The 25,006-nt window shown below is 44.3% G+C and overlaps 1 long non-coding RNA gene across 1 annotated transcript in view; it reads left to right on the forward strand.

The window, feature by feature from the left end:
• The window catches only part of LOC116152346 (uncharacterized), a 681,617-nt gene that overhangs the window by 216,005 nt on the left and 440,606 nt on the right, over positions 1-25,006 (forward strand). The window contains exon 3 of the long non-coding RNA XR_004135961.2: positions 12,811-12,950. This is a non-coding gene — a long non-coding RNA (uncharacterized LOC116152346). The remainder of the gene's footprint in view (positions 1-12,810; positions 12,951-25,006) is intronic.

Consider the following 25,006-nt stretch of genomic DNA (forward strand, 5'->3'; position numbering starts at 1 on the left):
GAATACTTGTTGAATTAATAACACTAATAATAGTACCAGTAACTATGATCCCATTTAATCCTTACAACACCCCTATGAGCTAGGTACTATTATTGTCCCCAGCTTCTGGATGGGAATACTGAGGTTTTGAGACATTAAGTAACTTGTCTGAGGTCACACAGCTAGAAAGTGGCTAGACTGTGATTTAAATCTAGATCTTATCATCTCCAGAGCTGAGCTCTCAAGCAGTTCCGGGTTCTCTCCTACCCATTCACGTGGAGCTTTTTCCTCCAGGTGGTACATACCTATCCCAAAGTTTCCCAGAAGCTGGTCCAGGCACGCCTGCCAAGAGGGAGAAGTAAGAGGGAGCTGGAGAATTGTGAGCTGAGTTGGAACAGAGGAACCTAAACAAGCTTATGGCCTCTGTATGAAGTTAAGAGGCAAATATCCTCAACTTCACCAGCGTGCCTCTCCCTGAGCAGCCCCGTGGGTCAGCCACATGTAAGGCTGTGGCATGTTGGAAAGCCTTTGAGAAATGGTATCTGTTCTCTTGTAGTTGACCTTTTGCATGGACCATGAGTCAGCTGACCTTTGCATGCCCCCTGGCCTGCAGCAGCTAAGGGAAGCACTTCTTGCCTATTGCTGCATCAGGTAACAGGAAGTTGCCAGAGTTCAGCCAGGACTCAGAGCGGGGTGTCATCAACTGACTCCCAGGGGGGAAATTTCTACCTGGGGAAACACCAGTGATGACATCAGGGGGACTGGAACTAAGGATGCATATACAATGGATAGTTGGAGCTTCTGAGTCAGGAGGCTACAAAGAAGGGACTTCTGCTAAAAGCCCTTGGAGCAGGTCCGTGACTGTGTGTGGGGATCCTGGGATCGACACAGCATGTCTCTGACCAGCTTTCTAGTTAAGTTCAGGGAAGAAACCCATGGCTCCTACCCACGGCTCTCATCACAGTCTCAGGATTGGAAGGGACTTTAGAGATAATCTAACCCAGCAAATATATAATATCCATCTTCCCCCTCCCCAATCCTGTGCCCATAGCAATGGCAGACATCACTAATTGATGGCAGTGTTCTCTCCGGAAAAGCCTAGATGCAGCCTTGGAATCCTTTAGTACTTCGTGGTCCAAGCAATATGGAGTTGGCCATAGACTCCAACCAGAACCTTCACCTTTTAGCTTAGTTCTCTTGACATGATTCTTTCCTGGGTCCTAGGGAGTGGGGGACTTGAATCCTGCTTGGGAAATATAGGGACTTCTGGTTTTTATTGGACATCAGTAGGGGCAACCCAGGTCTTGGAAAGGTCACTAGATTAAAGATACGAAGTCAAGTTCTGGTTTTGATGTTGCCACCAAGGAGCTGAGTGATCCTAGGCGAGGCACAACCTCCTTGGATCTCAGTGTCAAGGCCACATGAGGGCCATGGACCTTCTTTTGGAAGTCTGGCTTTGCAGTGCTTTGGTATGTCAAGATATGTATGTCCCTTGCTCCTAGGAGGCAGTGTCTACATGCCCAAGGTCACCAAAGGCAGACATCTGACAGCCAAGCTGACACTTCCCACTCCCATGCCTGTAGCTGACCCTGACAACGTGGACTCCCCGTGGACTCAGTCCCAGAATGCTTTTCGTCCTTTTTGGCAGCGGGGTGGGGAGTCTAAGGAGCCACTACCAATTGATCAAAATTTGCAAGGAAAATAAAAACTAGTTGCCATCTGTTATGGGCTGAATTTTGTCCCTCAAACTATTCGCCTTGAAGTCCCAAGCCTAGTACCTCGGAATGTATCTGGGGACAGGGTCTTTACAGAGGTGGTTAAGCTGAAAGGAGGTCATTAGGAAGAGCCCTGATCTCATATGACTGGTATCCTTATAAGAAGAGAAAACTTGGACAGAAACACGTACAGAGGGAAGACGATATGAAGATGCAGGGAAGAGAGGTTAACCAACAAGCCGAGGGGGGTGCTTGGAACAGGTCCTTCCCTCAGCTTCCCAAGGTGCCATACAGAAGAGGTCACCACCTTGACCTTGGACTTCCAGCCCCCAGGACTATAATAGATCTCTGTTGCTGAAGCCACCCACTCTGGGGTATTTTGTTCCGGCAGCTCTGGCAGACTCAGTTGCCATCCTTGCCTACATGGAATCTGGTAGGAGAAAAGCAAACAGAAGTACGAAATAATCAGAGCAGTTCACTTTGCTCTCATTCCCGTTGTAGAAGCCTGGTCTTAAAGACCTGGTGGGGTTTTATTGTCCAGGAGCCAAGAAAGTAGAAGCTGGAGAGCTATTTCCCTAATTCTCTGGCCTTGGGTGAGTCCTTAAACTTCCCTGGATCCCATGCTCTCATCTGTAGAGTGAGATTGGAGTCGATGTCTTCAAAATCCTTCTTAAGCTTCAGAATACTTTATTCAGGTACTGACTACTATATATAAAACAGATAAAGAACAGTTTTATTCTGTATAGCACAGAGAACTATATTCAACATCTTGTAGTAACCTAGAATGGAAAAAAATATGAAAAATAATATGTATTTATGTGTGTGTATAACTGAATCACTATGCTGTACACCACAGACTGACACAACATTGTATATCAACTATACATCAATAGAAAATAGTTTATTCAAACAAAATTTTAGGCAGAAACTTAAGAAGTAAAACCCAGATGAACACGAAGCTGTTTGGACAGAGGTCGAGGTGGCGGGTCTTGGGCCTGTCTCTCTCCTCCATCCCCTGCACCCTTAGCACAGCTAGAATTACAAAGACCCCGTCCCACATCAGAGGTTCTGCAAACCCAAGAGCCTAACATCTGAGTCCATTGGACTGTGGGACTCTGGAGAGAGGTGCTGTCTCTTAATTAACTTAGCATCGTGCCAGGTCCACAGCAGGCACTCAATAAATGTGGAAGGAAGGAAGGCGATGAAATGATAGAAAAAGGAGAGAATCAAATATTGCTACAGAGTTCCAGAGGCAGCCTCAGCCATTCAGATGGCTTTACAATGTTCTTTTTCATTTTGCTTTGGAAAAGTCACCTGGAGCTCCCTGCCGTCAGGCAGAGCCTGTTGGCTCACCAAGAACTTTGTTGCCATTTCTAGAAACTAAGGCCACAAACTGAACTCAATCAGGCGCTGAAGCAGAGGTGATTGGAAACGGACTTAAATCTCTAGCAAAGGTTAAAGAGTTAAATCGCTATTTCAGGCCAGTGGGAGTTGGACCAGCTGAGAGTTGGGGAAGTTAGGAACTGGTTGGGGTCCAGGGAGGCTGCTTTCCTTCTCGGCTCTCAGCTAAGGGTTTGGCATTTCACCTGCTAGATGGCGCTGTCCTCTAAGGAAAGACCCAGATCTGCTCGAACGGGGCTCAGTCAAGGAAACAGGAACTGCTGAAGTTGAAAAGAACGGATGGGCAAGAGGCAGAGGGGATGGACGACAGCCCTCTCCCCAGCAGCAGCATCCCCTTTTGTGGTGGTTCTCGTTCTGTGTATCATTCTCATTTTGCAGTGTGGGTGTTTTACACACTACACCTGAAAAGTCACAGGGCCTTTTGCTCTGAACAAAAACGAATAAAAAAATGTGTGTTTGTGTGTGTGGTGTGTGTGTGTGTGAGCGGGGAAGATCACTGAGGTCCCTCCTCAAGGCTACAACTTACAAATGACCTGTCCCAGCCCCAGTCTTTGGCTTTGACTTAAACGAGATCAGGGGGAAGAAGAAACAGTCAGTCCTTTATCCATGCGGCCTGCCTAGCCGGACGCCTCAGACTCCTCGTGGCTTTGCTCTGAAGCCTTCTAGCTCAGCTTCAAACTGCAGGGGTAAATTGCTTGTAGGGTCTGAGACTCCCTTTCCCCGGGCAACGTTAGTGTTAGACTGACATGCTTGCTCCGTGTCTGCATGTGCAATCAGGGATGCAGCCTGCAACTGCTCCCACTCTATCAGCAGCCAGAAGGAAGGAAAACAAAGATAAGGGGGGGGGGGGATGGAAACCAGGAGGGGACCTAAGAGGAGGGATGGGAGGGTTGAGGAAAGGCAGGAGACAAGGGAACAAAGAACAGAGGTGAAGGGTGAAGGGGATGGGGAGGGGTGGGAAGGATTCATGGGACCAGGTGTCCAGAAAGAAAGGAAAGGGCCACGCAGGGGAGCCACAGTGGAGGAGAAAGGATGGACCAGTGTGGGAAATGAGAAGACCAGGAAGCCTGAGTGGAGCTTTCAAGTCCTTGCTAAAGCCAGGAAACTTAAAAGGCAGGGGAAGGAGGCTCTGCCAGGCAAACAGGAAAACAGGAAAACAGAGGGAGAGGAAGTCTAGTAATTAGAGAAAACCTGACCAGGGGCCCAAAAGCAGGGGAGAACCACTGTGATGGGGAGGTTGCCGAAAAGGAAGGCAGGAGATAGTGGCAAGCAAGCTCTGAAGCAGGAGGGTGGAAGCAAGGGAGGCAGAGAGCAGATCTGGGAAGGGAGAAAAAAACCCGAGGAGATGGAACAAGCAAAACACAGCACAGTAGAGAGTGAGGGAACAGGGAAAGAGCCATTAAAAGAATGCTTACCTTATAGTCGTAAAAACCGGAATGTGTGTATTTTGGCCTGCAGCCATTGTTCAGGAAACACAGTGTGGCTTTTAAGCAAATTGTGGAGTGGTTGTGTCCACACGTTGGTAGCTTGCCCTGGTCTGCTGCTTTGAAATGCAGCTGCTCTGCGCTGCCCACTTGTTGGCTGGCAGCCTGCTTTTGGGGACATCAGATGGAACCCACTGTCCACACCTAAGGTCATCCCCACTCAATTTATGGTGCTCTGAGTTCAGAGGCACCAGCTTCTCTTCCAGGGCAATCATTTCCCTTTGCAGGCCGAGAGCTGAGATGTGTATCCGGAAGGGTGACCTGTCCCTTGACTCACTGGTTCCTCGGAGGATGTTTGTTGGTGGGACTGGTGCAGAAGCTCTGGTGGGGCAGAGGGGGAGACATGTTGAAGGTGATACAGGATGGAGGTTAAGGGAAGGGACCCTGAAGTCTGATGGCCACAATTTCGTTCCCAGTTTTATCATTTTGCTGTGTAAACTAGCATATGTTTCTTTGTCTCTCTGAGCCTCAGTTACTCCTCTGTAAAATTGGGCTCATAATCATACCTATCTCACAGGGTCCTGATGAGGCTTAAATGAGATGGTCAGTGGGGCTAGCGGATCATACTGATGCTCATTAAACGTTAGCTGTTATTTGTATTATCATTAAAGACCAGATAACTCTGTGTGTATATGTGTATTTGGGGGCTCAGCCCTTGACTGCAGACTAAGGGGCTTAGATCTGAAGGTGTTTTAGCAGGGAAATGATCCGTGCAAATCACTGTTTGTGAAAACAGATCCAGCAGTGACATGTGGGCTGCTTTGGGGAGTAGGGGAGACCATTTTGGTGACCAGAGCATGCTTGAGATAGTGGGTGCCTGGATCAGGGATGGAGGTGCTGAAAAAAATGTAAAGGGGATTTTGAGAGGCAGCCCACCCAATGACTGGATGGACAAGTGGTGAGAGAGGGACATTTTAAGCATGACTCCAAGGTGTGGGGGCCTAGAACAGGGGTCAGAGGGCGCTCTCAAGCTAAGAATGATGTTTTACATTTTTGGAGGGTTCTAAAAAACAAAGAACATGTCACAGAGAAAGTAAGTGGTCTGCAAAGCCTGGACTGCTTCCTGTTTAGTTTAGCCCTTCCCAGAGTCACCCTACCTCTGGCGCAGCCTAGGGTATCAGGAGAAGACTCTGCCCCAGAAACTGGGAAGTCCAGTGGGGTTTGGAGAAAAAAGTACAACGTCCCCCAGAAAATTAGAGCACTGGGACTAAAACTGGAGTGAGGTTTTTGTGTGAGTAACAGACAAATTTAAGAGTCACATATTCATTCCACAGGGATTTTTTGAATGTGGCTCAGGAGACAGACCTGGTTGAATCCTCGCTTCATCTTTCTACCTGTAACCGTCACCAAGTCATCAACCTCTGTGTGTCTCACTTTTCCTACTTGTAAAATGTAGATGATAATTATACTTACGTCCTGGAATTTTTTTTTTTTTTGAGGATTAAATGTGATAAGACATGTAAGGCATTTAGACAGTGCCTGGTGCACAACACAGAGTAAATATTAGGGTTTATTATTTTTACTTTATTTATTGTTTATTTTATTGTATTATCACATTATTATTAATATTTTATTTTATATAGTATTAATTTTATTGTATTATTTTTGTCATTAAGAACCTAGAAGCCGAGAGATGGAAATGGCATAGGCTAAACCACAGTAAGAGGGTGAACTGGTCTGATAAGTAACAGGAAGAAAATACCACTTGCCCTTATTATTATTATCATCCATATCCTCACCCTTTTGCTGTTGTTAGACCTTGGGGTCTGGTTTTGGGACCCCAGTGTTCTCATTCAGAAAGAACAAGGTTTGCTAAGATCCCCTTCCAACTCCCTCTTTTTTATTTTTTGTCAATTTCTTCCTCCTTCCCCATCTCCCTTTCTCCCTTCCCTCTGTGCAGTTACAAACACGCTTAATTCTCTTTGACATTTCTGACAGCCAGGTCATCTCTCCGCATCCTCTTTAAAAATCCTGATCATGTAAGAACTGATTCTATTTTCCCCTCATTCCCAGTGATCTCTCTTCCCTTTGCGGCCCCTCCCCCTCCAGGCATTTCCAACAAAAGAGTCAGGTCATTTTTCACGCGGTATCAGCCAAATGTCAGCCTCCGAAGCATTTGTCCTTTGTTTCTTTGAGTGTCGGAAGTTCTCCGTCTTCCCAGTAGGACTTTTTGAGAGCATGGAGTGGATCCCAGAATTTCTGATCCTCCCTGCTGCAACTGAGCCTCTTCCCACACTCTGAGAAAAAGGACTAGGGGGAGGGAAAAAACCAGACCAGCGGAGGAGCAAGGCACGCAGGCCTGGCAGGCTCGCGGCCGGCCGTGGCGCGGGGTTTGTGCTGGCGGGCACGCTGCGCCCTGCCGGGTTTACTGCTGCCTTGAGAGGCCATTTGAGAGGAGAGAGATCAGGGTCATCAAGATAAGGCAGAGAATATTCAAACTGGAAGCAAAAAGGGGCTGTTTTTCCAATAGTAAGTAATCAGGGAAGAGGAGGATGTAATTTGCGGATTAGGAAAGTGAACAAAGAACATAAAATTAACTTTATAGCAAAGGGGAGCCCAGTCTGCTTGAAGAAATAAACCTCCAAAAAGCATAATTGTTGATAAAAATCAGACTGTTGATTTAAACCAAATAGGAAATATGGCCAAATCAGGCAGAGGAGGGGGGCTCAGTGGAAGCGAAGGCTGAAACTTCAGGAAGGGATGGGAGGCCGAGAGGGGCCTGGGAGACCTGACGTGCGTGTGCGCGTGTGCGTGTGCGCCTGTGTGTACACGTGCGTACATGCCGAGGGAGAGATGTAAGATCAAAGATCTCTGCGTAAAGGCAGAGAGATGAGGGTTGTGCCTTTTCAGGATGCCTAAACTGCCTTCATTTAGGGATTGTCTTTCTTTTGAACTGACAAGAACACATACTACACTTGATCTGAACCAACAGGCCAAGAAGCCAGAGGACTGTCTTCATTTTCGAAGTGGCACTGACTTCCAAGCACTGGTAACCAGCACATATGCTCTCACATGCACCTAGTCCCAACCCCACCTCTTCCTATTTTTAATTCTTAAATACCCACAAAGGCTCACCTGAAGCCCAGGTGGCTCTCCCCGTGGACACCGGTGCTGACTCTACTACCAAAGCAGCAAAGTCCCAAGGTCATGCCTTTGATCCTGAGGAGGTGAGACCAGGGCTTCTGTTCCCTTTATCACAGACCGGCTGACCAGATCAGGCTAACACCCTTGAACTGGGCAGTGAGAATCTAGCTGTGTGCTGTTAGCTGCCTGGTACTTCCCCATGCCAAGTCTTCTTGGCCCCGCATTGACTAGGAGGGGCACTTACATGGTTCTTCTCTTTGAGCTGCTGAGGCAGGACTCTTCCTAAGGACCGAGGTTCCAAGAAGCATCCCTAAGTAGCAGTGTGTTCAAAATCTTCCTTCCCGCTCTCGGTCTGTTCTCCTCCTTGCTTCGTCTTGCTCTGACCACTGGAAGTCACATCCTGGGAATTCCTTATTTTCTGGCTTTCCGTAGGGTCCAGCTTATGGAAGGCACCAGTAGGCTGGAGGAGAGAGAGAGAGGGTGGGGAATTATTACCTGAACACCCTCCCCGCTCATCAGCAGGCAGGCAGTAGCTTTCTCTATGGAAGTTCAGGGCTCTCCTACAGCTACAGCTTCAGTCTCAGCTACAAGTTTCTTTGGGTTTGGGGTCCTGGCCTTATCCCTTAAGGCACAGGGGTGATTCTGGTTCCCCCGCAGCTGCTACAACTGGAATAGTTCACCAGCCTTTGCTGGCTTCCTTTAAATGTGCCCTTGCATCTAACAGTCCCTTCATTATGCTCCCCTCTAATGCCCCTATTTGAATGCACCATTCTTATAGGACCCTGGTGGACACAAGTCATTGAGAGCTCCTATCTGGAAACCAGAAGGCCTGGGTCGTTGCAGGTCATTGGGCAAATTGCTTTTCCTTACTGGCCTCAGGTTCTTCATCTGTGAAATGGGCGTGATGGTGAGGTCATCTTCCAGCTAAAAGATTCTGAGATTCTGTTTCTGCTAGTGGTGTGGTGGGCAGGGCTTCAGAGGAAAAAGAAACAAGAGTTTGAATCCTGGTTTTGACACTTACTAAGTGTGTAATCTTGGCCAAGTCTTAATCTCTTTGAATATTGGTTTGTGTCATCAGTAAAACAGGGAAGACAACCCTTTCCTTGAAATTTGAAGGGGAGGTTTAAATAAAATTACCTGTATAAAAGCAGCTGAAGCAGTTTTCATGACACAGGAGGCATCCAGTCTGTGTTAGAGCCTTTCTCTTCTTTACCGGCTATCTTGGAAGGAAAATGCTTGAACAAGAAGGGAGAGAAGTGTGTAGATTCTGGAGGTCCCCATCCTTTCCACCTCTAATTCTGTGTATTTATATTTGCTGACATCTCAGCAAACAGATTCTCATACACTTACCCTTTTCAATCTGTCTGGTCCTTGAAGATTTCTCCCTGGAACCATTCCTCTAAAAGGAGGGCAGGCCCATGGTTGGCTGGAAGGAGGGAACCAGAAGAAGCAGGCCCTGGGCACCGTGCCACTCACTAGCCTGGCATTCTGACCAAAATGGGTTTCTTTCAGCTCAGAGCTCTCTGGGACAGCTGACACATTTCAGGGACCTTCCCTTTCCTTCTTTATGCAGATGTCACCTTTTTAACTGAAGGGTTGAGCCTCTCATTTTTCATGGTAATTGCTCATACTTCGATTTTAGGACAAAAAGAGCTCTTACCCAACCCAACCCATTGTCCTGCCCAACCCAAACTTGCCGTAAGTGATTTTTGCACAGAGATTTAAAAAAAAATTATGGAGTGGGACTCTTGAAAATTTTGCTTGAAGTTACAGTATTTAAGTGTGTGCCCTGCCACAGATAGATTCAGATGTGGACAAAACTGAAAGAAAATTTCTCAGTTATTCCTTCTATTCATTCTCAGTGTCCTATCTATATCCGCCCATAGTTGACCAGAGATCCCCTGGCCAGGATCTTTACCAGGATCAAACAGAGCCCCATAATTCTGTCCCTATTAAATATAAATTTACATGTTTTAGGTCTGTTAGTGACCATTGAATGCTCTCAAGTGTATAATAATTTGATCCTTTCTTCTGTCTATCCATCCATTCATCCACCCATCCACCACCAGCCAATTGACAAATATTGATTGAGAGCCTCTCGTGCACAAAATGTGGTGGTAGGCTTTCTATAATAATTAAAAAAATTTAACTGAACTGTATGTCAGTCACAGTTCCAGACTTAAAGAGCATAGAGTATATTTGCAGACCCAAAACAAAAAAAGGTAAAAAGTTCTCTCACAATACCAATGCAAACAAGGGCCAAGTGTCCAGTAGTGATAATAAGGATTGTTAAAGTTCAAAGGAAAGAGAAAACACAGTGGGGCAGAGTAATAAGGACTGACTTTAGAGAAGAAATGGAAATAGAACCGTGCCTTAAAGGATGAGTAGAATTTGTGTGAATAGAAAGAAAGGGGAGAGCTGCCAGAGAAGGCATGGGGACAGGGGAAATGGGAAAAGACGGGGGATAGAATTCTAAATGTAGACCTGTTTGGCTGGACTGGAGGGTTGAGTAGTAAGACTAGAAAGATTGATTGGGACTGGTTTCTGGAAAAGAGGCTGGAATTTGAAGCTGAGAAGTATGAGCATTGTCTACAGGTAATAGAGAGCTCCTTAAGACTGTTCTAGCTGGGGGGGACATCTGGTAGAACTGTGCAGTATGGAGTTTGTATTATTTACTGACTCGCTGGTTCATAGATTCATGCAACAAGAGTTTAATGAGCTCTACTCTGTGCTAAATTCAGTGATCATGGCTGGACACTAGTTATTATGTTCTGGTTCCTTCAGAAATCAAAGGAGCCCTTGCTTTGGTGAGAATTTCTTATCCATCCAATCAAGGTCAAATAGTTAACCCAGAGAGCAAAACCATTGCAGTTAACTATTTTTAAAAAACTTTTATTGTAAAATTAAACACAGGTATAGTAAACTAAACCAAACAGATGTGTGACTTAGTTAATTATCATACAGTGAATATCCTTATAACTACCATTCAAATCAAGAAATGGAATTGCCAGCCACTCCTGAAAACTCCATGTGCCTCATTCCAATTCCTCCCTACCTCCAGAAGTAACCACTACCCTGACTTTTATAGTAATCACTTCCTTGCATTTATTTACGGTTTTATCACTCAAGTGTGCATCCCTCAACCCGACGGTTTAGCCTTGCCCATATATTTTTTTAACTTGAAATGCTTTTTAGGTCTCTTTTAATCTATAGGTTCCCCTCCTGTCTCTTTTTTTCCCCTTACGATTTATTGGTAGACAAATCTGGGCCATTGGACTTGTCATGTTTCCAACAGTCAGATTTTCTGACTGCTCACTCAGGTTGCAGTTCAATGTGTTCCTGCATCTTCTGTATTTCCTTTGAATTAGGAGCGAGATCAAGAGGCTTGATCTGACACAGGTTCAATTCCTTTAACAAGCTTATAGGTGGTGTTATGTCTTGTGTCTGATATACACTATTTTTTTTTTTATATTAGTTAAAGCAGATGCTCAAGGTCTACATTCATTAATTCATTGGGAGTTGAAAAATAGTAATATTTTAGTGCCATATCTTGTTTTTGTTACCTGGGATAAATTTTAAAAGTAAAAAGAGAGACTTACTTTCATCTGCTATTTTGTTACAGAGTACTACATTTCATATAGGATAACGTTTGATTATTTCCTTTTATTTGCCCATTTTTCAAGATAGCAATTGGATCATTGTTTCCTCAGAAGTTGACCAATTATTATTTTTAAAGTACATGTCATGAATTCTTGGATTTATATATATTTGATGAGTTTCAGTCTACTGCACAGCTTAAATCTTTGGGCAGTGGAAAACTCTTCAAGGTGCTTCCTGAATTCTTCTGACATGACCCTCGTTGTTTTTGACAGCTTCCTTCTAACCGCATGTCAAGATGTTCCAAACTCATGGCTCTTTCATGCTACAGACCTGGAACTAGCCTTTTCTCCAAGAAATCCTGGTTTAGCTCAATGGGATATGTCATTTGAAGATCAAATCTGAGTGCTAGAGATGTTTACAGCTACCTGGTTAACTTCTGTTTCTAAATCATTTTTAATGGAAGGAGCTGGAATAAATAAATACCTCATGAGTTCATATTAATATTTCTAATTCAGATTCATATCTACAGGATGTTTGCTTAACATCTTCTGTTTTGCCTTAGTAGCTCCTTTCACCAGAAAACCCTTGAAGTTGCAGGGGATGGTAGAATTAGAATATCCCATTATTAGCATTTGCTTTTTTCCCTACTTTACATGTATAACATTCTCAGAGTAATAATACTTGTCCTATCACTGACATTATTATTACTGAGAGCAGATAAGACATTTCTTTGCATATGCTAATCATCTCCTCATCTTTTATAGTTGTAGCATTTTTGCATTTTAAATCATATAGCCATTACATACTTGAGTCGCTACCTTTTAACCCTCATTTAGTCTTTTATCTACAAGTAACTATATATCTAATATTCACCAGCAATACCTGTCTGAAACTTGCTCTCTAGTAGACTCCTTAGGAAGGGCTCATGGGAATAATATTCTCTGAGTCTTTGCATGTTATTAGCAGTTTGTGTGATTTCCTGGATAAAAAATCCTTAGCTCACATTTTCTCTCCATGAATATCTTAAATACATTACTCTAATTTCTTCTGGCAAAAAGCTTAGCTGTCAAAGAAAAAAAATCAGAGAATAATTTAATTTGATTTCTCTTATAGGTTATCTAGGCTGCTTTTGCCTGGATATCCAGATTTTTTCTTTTTCTTTAAAATACTTAAATTTAAGAATTCTTTTGGACTGTGTCTTAGTTTTGGTCATTCTGGGTCAGTATTCTCAGATACCTGGCGTATTTTTTCAATAGTTCATATCATTTTTTGTACTGGGAAAGCTTTATTGAATTGCAGTTCTGGGTTTTTGTTTGTTGTTCTCCTCTTGTGATTCCTTTGCTTTCTTCTTCAGAGTCTCCTACTAGTTGTGTATTGGATCTTCTTTGCCTGTCTTCCAGTTAACTCTTTAATGTATGTTCCAATTGTTTGGATTTCTTGATAATTCATAAGAGGTCTGGGCAAATGTGTGTCTGTTTAAAAACTGATGATGTATGATCTGAGGTCATGACTGAATTTTTTTTTTCATATTGTTTTCATTTTATTAGGCAGCATTGGAGAAACTGAACTATGGTCTCCAAAGAACGGTATGCGTTTACAGTACAACAGCAAGCCAGTAGGAGAGACAGTTTGGTGCCCTGAGACTTCTTGGATCATACAGCCTAAAAATCTGAGCCGGGCACTGGAGGTAAGAACCTCCTACCTTTATGGGATTAGAAATCCTTTCTTTGCCTTTTCCAACTACTAAATCCTGTCAAGAACAGGAAAATCTCACTTTCATCAAGCATATAAGTTTAGTAAGATTTCATTTATTTGTTTCACGACAGAACCTAAAGTAGAAAGGATGAGGGTGGCTCTTGAGGCAGGGAGAACAATATGAGCAAATGTATGGAAGCTAGTGTGAGCAAAACATGTTTGTGGCTTAACAGAGTAATTTTTAATGGAGAAGAGGTAAAATAAGTATCCCTCAACATCCTATGTTCTATATAGTTTGAAGCAAAATCATTCATTATAATAGTGTGAAGTTGCTGGTCCACATGACCTGGACTTTTATGCTAGTTTCCTACTGCTACTGGAATGAACTAATTACAAATCTAGTGGCTTAAAACAGTGCAAATGTATTCTCTTACATTTCTGGAGGTCAGAAGTCTAAAATGGGTTAAAATCAAGGTGAGTTAAAATTGAGTGTTGGCAGGGTTTCAAAATCAAGTGTTGGCAGGATTTCTTATGGGGATCTGGGGGCAGAATTTGCTTCCTTGCCCATTTTAGCTTCTAGCCATTAGTATTTCTTTGTTTGTGGCCCTTTGTTCCATCTTCAACTCATATCACTCCAATCTCTGCCTCCATCGTCGCATCACCTTCTCCTCTCTGTAGCCAAGTCTCCCTCTGCATTCCTCTTATAAGAACAGTTGTGATTACACATAGGGTCCACCTGGATAATCCAGGCTAATCTCCCCATCTCAAAATCCTTCACTTAATCACAGCTGAAAAGTCTCTTTTGCCATGTAAGGTAAGGTTAACAGGATCTGGGGATTAGGACATGGCTATCTTTGAGGGGGCCACTATTTAACCTACCATATGCATAAATTTTTTTTTTACAAAAAAATCCCTAGTAACAGAGAGAAGTAAACTCAACTCATTGACAGGTTGAAGTGATAGGGCTGAAACTTGAAACAGTCTCCTGAAAGCCTGCAATTTCTTTGAGGACTAATGTTTTACCTTAACATTTTCTTTAAATGTTTGAATTTTCTGGTTTACTCTACATTTATGCTCACTAACCTGTAAGAATAACCTCTCTACCCTACTTCCCTGCACCCAAAGAAAAAGGGATCTGAGAAGATGTGTTGTGATTCTTCTATGACTGTAAGGACTGCGTCACACCCTGGTAGTAACTGTATCTAATTCGGCTGGCACCGCATTGCATCATAGGAAAGAGTGCAAATTAAGAGGTGATATTAGTCCCAATGATAGCTGAGTCAGGCCTTGCCCAATAATCTGGGGTGGGGGAGAGTGTACCCTATAGATTCTGACTGTCTCTTGCTCAGAATCCCCATTCATGCCTGAGTCCCTTGCATGAGGTAGGAAGTCTCTGTGGGGCATGAGGTAAAGACAATCGGTAGAACTTGTTCTTCAGTTAGAAAGTGAGTCCCTGGAGGTCATGGATACCATCTTCTCCAGTGCTGATCCTCATGGAATGCTCGTCTGTGAACTGATTCTCAGAATGAAGCCTCCTGGCCTTCCCGACTCAGGGTTCATGCATGGGCTCTCTTTCTCGCTGGAGGGCTTGCCGTGCACAGAATCAGCATCCTGGGCTTGGTTTCTACTGAAGGAAGAGTGAGGAGCCTCTTCTCTGCCCTGCAGCTCTTCGGATGATAGGCCAAGCTGAGTTATTATGCACACTTCCTTCGGCTCCTTCCTCGCCCTCCACCCCCAGCCCCTTCTGCTCTGTAACTGCTCAGGTTCCCAGGACAGTTGAAATCCGACCAGCCAGGGTGCTATTTTTAACTTCTCTACACATCACAGCTGAGGACTTGGTCCCCATACAGTTCTATCCACGGCTGCTGTTTCTTCCTCTCTGAGGATGCAGGTGTAAAGCCAATGCCTGTGCCTGGAACGGAGCGGGCAAGAAGTTCTCTCTCCTGGTAGACCTCAGCATGTCGTGAACTCGGAGCTTCATAAAATGTGGCATTCACGTGTGCGGCACATTGCTGTGACTCTGTTTTGTTCCGTGATAAAGACTACATCTGTCAGGCCCTGTCTGCTCATGTTCGGGCCAAGAAGAGAATTATATAGCCCAGAATTGCTTTCCCCTTCCCTCTTATAAGGGGTAGCCTTCTCCTCCCTCCCTCTGGAGCCAGCTGAGGGATCCTGTCTCAGGGGAGGAAGGGGTGGACAGAAATCCATGGTGGATATCCCAGTACCAGGAAAAGGATAGATCAACTTCCAATTGTTTGTCTCTTTAAGAGACTTGCCCTAGAATATCAGAGAATCTCTGTGACCCTATTAAAAAATGAATACATTATATATGTGTATATATATATAAATATATATATACACACACATGAATATAGACACATATGTATATATGCAAATACATATTATATATAATACAATAAATATTAAAACATTGCATGTACATGTGTGTAATACATGTGTGTGTGTATATATATACATAAACATTTTTTTAAACTGACTTTAGTTTTGAAACTTTTCACCAGGCATTTTTGTTTCAGTTAATCACGTTTCTACTGCAGCCTGGGGACTTTTAAAAACATTTCTAGAACCCCCTATCTTGCTCCCAAAGGCTTAAGCATTATTTGATAATTAGGCTTCACAATTATGTGATACGTTCTGGAGAGAAGACGTGTGGGCCGGAGGAGGTGGGAGGAAGAAAGTTGTGTGTGTTAGTTAATGTGGGAGGAATGAGGGGGTATTGTCTGGAGATTGGAGGAATGCTTATAAGAGAAAGAAGTTCACTTTGTCAAAATTGTGTTGGTTGCCAGTTCTCTGTGAAACCCTCACTTAGACACAGGGAAGGGCGGTGGGGGGAACATTGAAAATGTTCTCGCCTTTCCTAATTAAAATGATGCCAGAAAGCAGGATCCACATAGAGGCCAGCTACATGCCACTTAAAAAGAAATATGCTTCATTGCATTTTCTCTCCATTTCCCGGAACTCACAATGGGAACAAAAGAAAGGAAGAGGGCTTGTTAAAATTTTGGCATAGTATTTTGGTACTTACCCGACTGTTAGCACGATACCACAGGAAAATAGTTCTTGCTAAAAGGACAGTTTTTCTCCCCTTTCTTTCTGTTCATATACCGAAAGTGTATGTGTTCATTGTGTTCCTATACCTTCTGCCTCTCCAAGTCCACACACTTGCATAAGCAAAAGCGCAGTGTCCTGTACTCCTGGAGTCTGTTCCTTTGCTCCATGCTGACTCTCTAGAGGAAGCCATCACATTTGCATCTCCAAAGAGGCCTATATGCTCTGCGTTCTCATTCTATGAAAATTAATTTATTTTCCTTTTTAAGGGGAAGGTTTTTTTGTTCATTGAATCAGGTATCAACAAGGTTGGGTATGTGGCTGATTTTGAGAGTGAGAGAGAGAGAGAGAAAACAAGAGAGGGGCCTCTGTGTGGTGCTGTGTTGTGTGTGTGTGTGTGCGCGCACACACACAGAGGGGCTGAGGGTTCTTATAGTCAAGAATGGACCTCAGCCAAAATATTAAAATAGATGAGGTGTGTGCTAAGGGCCACTTCCTTCTTCAGTACTTCTCTTCCAAATTCAAGATGTCAAGACCACACTACTTAATTCAATCTACGGTGAATTCCAGGTAGTACCAAACAAAGGGGAAGGCTTTTTTGCTTGCTTGTTGGCCTGCAATTTGTTACTTTTACTATTGGTTTTTGGTCAGGGAGGGTGAGGGGTGAGAGGAATTACTGAATTTCTTGATCCTTCTAGAATCCCATCACATATAGAGCTGCTTGAGGCTAGTCATGCTAAATGTTTTTTTCCTGGCCAGGGCAGGAAGCTTGTTGTAGAGCAGGGCTTACCAATTTATAGGCCTACAGGGGCCATGATGGTGATGGAGATGAGGGAAGCCAGCTGGACGTGAGACAACCAGGAGTGAACGGTCTGTGCAAACACAGGACCACAGCTACCCAGCTCCAGCCATTGCTGCCGGTCAGGAGCGTGAGCCACGTGTTGGCAGACCATTGATTTTTTTTTTTTTTCTGGATTATTACACGAAGTTTCATGATTTAAAAATGTTCATTACTCACTCAAATTAAGAGAGAAAAAAAAAAACAAACACTTCACCGGTCAAACAAAACATATCAGTGGCCTGACTTTCTCTGCCACAGAAGAGGGTTGAGTGCATCGTGGTTGAACACACGACCTTGGACAGGCCTGTTTGCTCCCTTGTGAGCCAGAGGAAATGGGGTAGATGGGCTCCGAAACTTCTTGTTTGGGCCCTTCAGGATTTTATGACTCTCAGGTCCTGTATGTAGACCATCAGGGTCCCCTTCTTCTCCTAGTATTTCACGAAGGGTTGGGCAGAAGCCCAAAGCAAGAAAAGAAGAGAAGACACGTACGCAGATGAGGGTCAGAAAGGACTAGCTGGCAGGAGAAAGTGCCTGCTCGTGTGCTGCCACGTGCTTTGTTAGAAGACTTTCTTCTCTGAGCCATCTTTCCCTCCCCTGAATACCCGTAGTCCTTTTCCAACCTTCTCCTTTGAATATGTTCACCCAACACATTTATTAATTGCTTGCTTGAGGCCAGGCACGCTCTTGCGGTTTCCATCACTTTCCCACTCTAGTTATTTGAATAAAAGAATGGAGAAGACTTTACTACCCAGATTTCTAGGATACGAAGGAAGAAAGGCCAGTCTGTGGGATGTACTAACTGTGAGAGAAGTAGGGTGGACTTAAACTTCACAGAGGAACGTGCAGTGTGAGACAAGCCATCTCTTGGAGAACCTGGACTTTGGGAGCCCGTGGAGAGTGAGGTGGAGGGCCACCATGTGGTGTGCGATGCCACTCTCCTCCGCTCCCCTCAGTTCTTCCACGAAGTTACCAAAGTCATGAGGTGCTTGTGTCCAGTGATAGTGGCAGATTCAAGCACACAGCAGAGAAGGAAGGCCGGGAGTTTGCAGAAGTCCTCGGGCCAAGTGTGGAATGCTGTAAGCCATAATATTGTCCATATAGGGAACTGTGTTCAACATCTTGTAGTAACCTATAGTGAAAAAGAATGTGAAAACAAATGTATGTACGTATCTCTATGACTGAACTATTATGCTGTACACCAGAAATTGGCACAATATTGTAAACTGACTGTACTTCAATTAAAAAAAAAAAGCCATAATATTGTCCAAGCCAGTTTCTGAGATACAGTGTTCCCAGGTAAGATCTCAGCTAAGCTGTGAGAAGTTTAAGAACAAGATCCTCGTCGAAGTTGTCTCTGTACACTACATGCAGTCATCACAGTGCTTTTGCACAAAGGAAATGCTTAGTGAATACTTGCTGACTGACTATGGCTGATTGACTGACTGACTGACTGACTGAAGAAGAAAGCTGTTAACTGCCAGTCCCTGAACATGGAATGCAGGCATTGCATGGACACATAGACTAGAAATGAGCCAGTCTGTCTGGAGAGGGTTAATTTCTGCCGTCAGCATTCACAGGAAGGATAATGTATGCTGCGGAGGGAAAGCATTAGTCTTTCCCTTTTGAAAACCTCGAAAAGATTTGTCTGAAGCATGTATTTAAATGGGCAGCATACAGGTGTTTTCAGAGCTACTCCAGCCCCGGAGAAGGCCTCAGGGCAAACCAGAGAAGACGGTACTTGGTAACGAGAAACACTCCTCAGCTACTCTGCATGCTTCAGTGGGAAAATGCAAATCAACTCATTTCCGCTTTTGAGGACGACTTCAGATAAAGGGGTCCCCAGGCAAAGTAACCCCTTCAACGTGCCTGGCTGTCTATCCCCATTGCTATCTTTTCCTGCACTACCTGCCTAGCGAGCTGTCGGGGGTGGGGAGGGGGCTGTGGATTGGCTGCACAGGAGATGAGAGAGGCGATGTATGGTAATGAGGAGCTGGGGTTGGGGGAGAGTGAAGGAAGAGGGCGTTTGTGTGAGCAGGTGCAACTTTGTGGAAAAGGCCTTGAACTAGGAGGAGGAATTACCTCCAGTTCTGACTCTGTGGCCCCCAGCTGTGGATGACCTTGGGCAAGAGGTGGGATTCACAGGCAGTCAAAGCTAATGTGAAAGTTGGAAATCATGCCAATTCGACCATTTAGGTGTTTTTGCTTTTGTTTTTTACGTTGGAAAACTGAGATCTGAACAAATTATCAATGGTCAGCGGAAAGTGAAAATTAGAATCCAGATCTCCGGCTGCTGGAACAGAGCCCCTCCGGCCATACCAAGTGCCACGCTAAGGCGGACCTGTATAATCAGGCCTGGGTGTCCATGTTTTATAATTTGGATGTCAATGTTTGGTTGTGCCTCAGGGCTCAATTAAGATTTTAAAGACCTGAACATCTCAAAAAATTATGTTGACCCCTGCAGACCCCCAGCGTAGGTAATTGAAAATAAAAAACCTTGCAAGGTTGTAGGGAAAGTGTAAGCAAGTAAAATAAAGAATTAGTTTTTCATTAATTTTACTCTGATGATTCTCAAATAGCAAATTCTTTTTAAAATTTTTATTTTGAACACCAACTTGTGGTTGCCAAGGGGGCAGGGGGTGGGAACGGACAGACGGGAATTTCAAAATGTAGAACAGATAAACAAGAGTATACTGTGTAGCACAGGGAAATATATCCAAGATCTTGTGGTAGCTCACAGAGAAAAAAAATGCGACAATGAATGTATATATGTTCATGTATAAGTGAAAAATTGTGCTCTACACTGGAATTTGACACAACATTGTAAAATGATTATAACTCAATAAAAAAAATGTTAAAAATTTTTTTTTTATTTTAAGTGCTCCTGTTTCACCAGTGCATCTTATGGAACATGCCGTCTCTGCTACTGTGAAATCCAGTCTGTGACTTTGAATGTTAACAGGCACTTACTTTTCAGTGCATGAGAGGGTTATGTGAACACATGTTTGGTTGATTGTTGTTATTTTCGTGTTTTTGTGGTTTTTATGGCATTAAGTGCAGGTGTTGTTTTTGGGTGAAGATGTATGTATAACAAACGCAGGTTTTTATTTCCTTTTTGTACAGAATGAGGCAATCAAATGATTGCTAAAATCGTCAGGCTGTAGTCTGCTAAATGAGATGATATATAAAAAGAGCCTTTTGCATGGCCTGTACTCAGTGTAGAAGGTTATTTTTTTCTCACTGAGTGAAAGATAGAACCATTCCAAACCCGAGATAGTCTGGATTAGAAAAGGACCTACATTTTTAGAGGAAGTTGTATGTCATAGGAGTCAAAGAGAGGGCAGGTCGGTTTTAGGCTTGATTGATTTCCATAATTTGCTTTTTATGGGAAAGGGTTAAGTAACTTTCAAGTTTCTCTCAATCAACAGAGTTTACTGTAGTTCTTCTGTGCTTATATATCAGAAGCTTTTGTGTGTGATATATCTGTATATCTGTATCTACAACTGTATGTGCTTGTGTCTGTTCATACAGACACACACATATTACTTGATCCTGATGGCTTTTGGATTTGGCTGGGCTTGGCCGTCCAAGGAGCTGGACGTGAGATGGCTTCCGCACACATCTTGGTATGGAATCCATAACCTGGAGTCACTTTAACCCCAGGCAAATGCTCGCTTCTTGCTGGGGAGACTTTGGCCTCTCCCGGAAAGAAGTTTCTGCCTATCAGTGGGAGACCCTCACTTACACTAAAGTCTGGAATCATTCCCATAACGAGAGTTGGAGGGACTCACTATAGAACAATCTGCATTTTTTTTTCCCTCGAGTGATTTTCGCATCTGTCCTGCTAGTTGAGTCTCAGAAAAGATCATCCCAATACTAAGTTAGCGTTTACTGAGTCTTCAATGTAAGCCAGTGGCTCTCAGGTGTGGTGATTTTACCCTCCCCTTCCAAAGGGTATTTGAAAATGTCTGGAGTAAATTTTGATTGTCACAACTGGGAGGGGAGGAGTGCTGTCGGCACCCAATGGCTAGAAGCAGAGGTGCTGCTAAACAGAATTACTATGCAGACACCTCCCCCACCCCAAAAAGGAATTACCGGCCCCCAAACGTCAGTTATACTGAGGCTGAGAAGCCCTGGTGAATACCAAACTCTTTGTGCCTTCGTTACAGGCATGTTTCCATCCATCTTCTCACGGATCCGATGAGGTAGTACTGTTGTCCCCTCCCCATCTTAAAGATGAAAGGTCATGTGACAAGGAGAGAAAAAGCAACATGATTAAGGCCACCAAGTCCTAGGTGCAGGACTGCACATGAGCCAGATCCGTCTGCTTCCAGATACCCAGTTTGAAGCGCCACTCTGTGCTGCAGGCATCCTTAGTCCTTTCAGACAAGCATCCCAGGGACTGAGCCCTTTCCACTCAACACACTGGCCCCTTTCACAAACCCAAGTGAGTTCCTCCTGCACAGGGGAGACCTCCAGTCTAGAGTTGGTCTTCCTCTCCTACCGGATGGCGTGTTCTGTGCTGAAAGTCGCCTGGAGTCTAAAGTTGTCCTTGTTTAGCTCTTTTTATTTTCTTTCTTTCCTGTATCTCGCCCTTGTGGCTTAGCTTTCCTTGCATCACAGTAATCTAGCTCTTCTTCTAAAGAATAGCCTTTTTCTTACAGAGTCTCCCTCCAGTAGCTGGAGGGCCAGCTTCACTGATGGCTAACAGGATGGTCTCCCAGGGGTGAGGGTGTTGATTATACCGCCAGGCCGGAGGAGGGGACAGTTTTCTCTGAAACTTGACAGTCTTTGACATTCACTTTTAAATCCTTTTCGCGGCATTCTCTGGCTCTTCAGAGGCTAGGAAAACAAACAAGCACATCCGAATTTAGGTTTCAGATTGTGCCAAGATTTCACAGGAAAGCTTTTTCTTCCACAAAAACCTTTGGAGGAATTCCTTTATCAGGAGAGCAGAGCATTCCTGGGGATCTCATTAGGTAAGTTACTCTCAGATTAACATATTTTATTAATTACCTATTATGAGACCCCAAAGCTAAACAATCATAAAAACAACAAAAAGAAGTAAATATAGTTCCCAGTGACTGATAGATGCCATGAAAGACATCATCAGTAAAATCAATTATATGCATTATTATAATGAAATCTACAGTTAGTGCTTTAAAAAAATAATTAGGTTATTGGCTAAGAGGAAACTAGCCCCCTCCATTACCCCTGGAGCAAGCCCCGGAGGCTTCACTCAAAGGCTTTTAGTATCGAAATCATTGGTTTTATTGGCCAGGCAAATTAGTGACTCCATTAGCTTCGCCAGTGGGGGACCCTGGTTCTCCTAAGTCACCAGGTGCTTTTGATCTGGTTGTGCATTTTCTCGAGTGGAAAAATACAGCGTTGGGACAATGCATCAAGATGTGTACAAAGTGTGCACCAGTCTGAATGTGCAGGGAGGGTAGGAACCAAGGGACAAGGAGTAAAAGATGGCTTGGCCGTGTGTTTGGAGTGTGTGGTTTGTGTGGTGCCCGTGGTGTGTGTGGTTTGTGTGCGGCGTGGGCCCTCCCACCCGGTGCACGTGTGTGTGCCTCTTGAGAGCTGATCAGCATTTCCAAACCCCTGTCCAGAGCTCAGCTTGTCCATCTTGCTTTGTATGTAAAAATATTCCACTTAAGCCAGTAGCAAAAGCTACCTCCAAAGTGCCAACAAATAATATATGCGACTTTTTTTTTCCCTTATCAATATAAAGAAATGTGGAGTTGTGAAGCTGGTGAAAACTTGCATTAGACAATGTAATGAAGCAGGAATTAGAGCAGCGTAGTTCCTCTGGCCATTATAAATGAGGACGGCAGCTACCTGGAGAATGGGAAAACTGATGAGTACGGTCTGTTGGGGAGAGCAGGAGGAAAATTTCCCTCAGGAACACATTTCAAATTACTTATTTATGAACTGATGAACTGGGAGACCACCTACGGAGACACCGGCGCAAGCAGTCTGCTGCAGACAGCTACAGAACTCCGGCTAACGGCGCGGCTGTTTTCTGTTAGAACTCCTGCTATCCAGCTGGGCTTTGGAGGCAGGAAATTTAGGCTCCGACTAGAAGTTACGCTTTTCCTCTTTCTTGTCCGCATAAATATATACACACATATTTTAATCCACTTGAATCGTTTGGCGAGAGCATGAGAAAAAAAAAGCTGTTACAGTTGGCCCAGGAAGGCCCGGGGAGGAGAGGAGATTTTGGTGTTGAAAGGTTTGCAGGTTATGCCGCACGGTCTGGGAAGGGGACTGAGTTCCAGGCTCCGGTGTCAGCTCTCAAAAGGCTATTGGATCAGGCCATGGAGAACCACGTCTTCCTCCTCCTTTTCTTGGTCAGCATCCTCCTCCTCCTTCTCAACACCTTCATTGCCATGGTGACGGGGTATCCAGGGCTTCCTCTGAGCCAGGCTTTCTGCTGCGCTTTGCATGAATGGTCTCACTTTAGCCTCACAAGAACCCTATGATGTGGGCACCGTTGTTATCCCCGTCGCTTAGGTGAATAAACTGATTGATGAGAGAAAGGCAGGGGCTTTTTCAAGGCCACGAGTCCAAGTCCACCTGACCCCAGGGCTCACACCCCTACTCACCTCCTGGAGGACTGTAAATGTTCACGCAGGGGAAATGGCATCTTCCTTTGGAGAAAGCTATGGACTTACTCTCTGTGCTGCAGGCAGTGTGGTGAAGGGAAAGAATTTAGCAAGGCAACTGGGGGACATGGGTGCTGTGGGGAGACAGTGTAGCTGAATAGTTAAGAGCAAGATCTCTTAGGTTTTTGTTTTTTTTAATTATTATCTCCGTTTTATAGATGAGGTAACAGAGACTCAGCAAAGTACAGTCAACTTGCCCTACGAAACACGTGGAAGTGGCAGAGCTAGAATTTGAACCTGACCTGGGTTGTGAGCTACTCACCGGGTAGAGAGCTCCTTGAGAGCAGGGTGTAAATCGTATTCAGTTTTTAATTCCCAGTACCTGACAAAATACCTGTAGAAATGGCCCCTCAATGCATATTTGCTGAATTGAATTTCCAGCTCCCAATTCAGTAAGCTATTGGAGGGAGCTCTTGCAAAGATCCCTGTTCCTTAGTCGATACTGTAATAATAAGAGCACATAGTATTTGTTGGGTATCTAACTGTGTGCTGGGCTGTATGCCACAGCAGTGTAATCATCTCATCAATCCTCAGAACCTGATGAAGCAGATATTTTTATCATTATCATCTCTCGATTGAAGCTTAGAGAGAGGTTAAGTCAGTGGTTCTCACCTGGGGGTGATTTTGTTTCCCATCTCCAGAAGGAGACAATTAGCAGTCTAGACACATTTTTGGTTGTCACGACTGGGGTTGGGGGTTGGTTTGCTACTGGCATCGAGTGGGCAGAGGCTAGGGTTGGTGCAAAACACCTTACAGTGCACAGGCCATCTTCCCATAGCAAAGAACTGTCCACCCCCAAATGTTAGTATTACCCAGTCAGTATTGCCCGACATGTCATTACTGAGGCCATCTGGGTTAAGACCTTGCCCAGGCTATTAAGTGGCAGAGCCAGGATTCAAATTCCCACGCCTCACTCCAGGGCCTGTGTGCTAATCATCCGCTGGATGATTCTCCCCGTCCCCTCCTTCTTGGGTAGCCTATGGTTTGCTGAGAAGACATGGTTACATTATGAGTCATAGGGTGGTAAGTGACTCCAGGGGATGAAGGGGGATCTTCTGGTGTGAATCTCTATGCAAAGAAAGTCCTTAACCTCGGCCTGAGAGTTGGGTCCTGACTATGCCAAATAAGTAAATGCTGACCACGTGGCAGTTCTGTCAGAGCCAGACGTAGCTGGGAGCCAGGAGGACCTGGAAGAAAGACTGCAGCGCTGGGGGAATCCCAGATTCCAGGCTGACTTCAGTTGTTCCCAGTGTGTAGCCTCTAAAAAGTCCCAAACACTCTGTGAGCTTCTATTTCTTTAGCTGTGGGACAGAGAAGGTGTCGCTCTGCTTGCTTCTCATAACTGTTTACAAAAACCACGTGACAAATGGCCTTCCAAGAGCTCTGAATAGGTTAAAAGCGGTACACATTAGCAGGATTCCCTTTATTACTTCAACAAACGTATAACAATAACAATGACAGCTTACACCG

The sequence above is a fragment of the Camelus dromedarius genome, chromosome 3 (assembly GCF_036321535.1).
Source record: "Camelus dromedarius isolate mCamDro1 chromosome 3, mCamDro1.pat, whole genome shotgun sequence".
In the NCBI taxonomy this organism is placed as follows: domain Eukaryota; kingdom Metazoa; phylum Chordata; class Mammalia; order Artiodactyla; family Camelidae; genus Camelus; species Camelus dromedarius.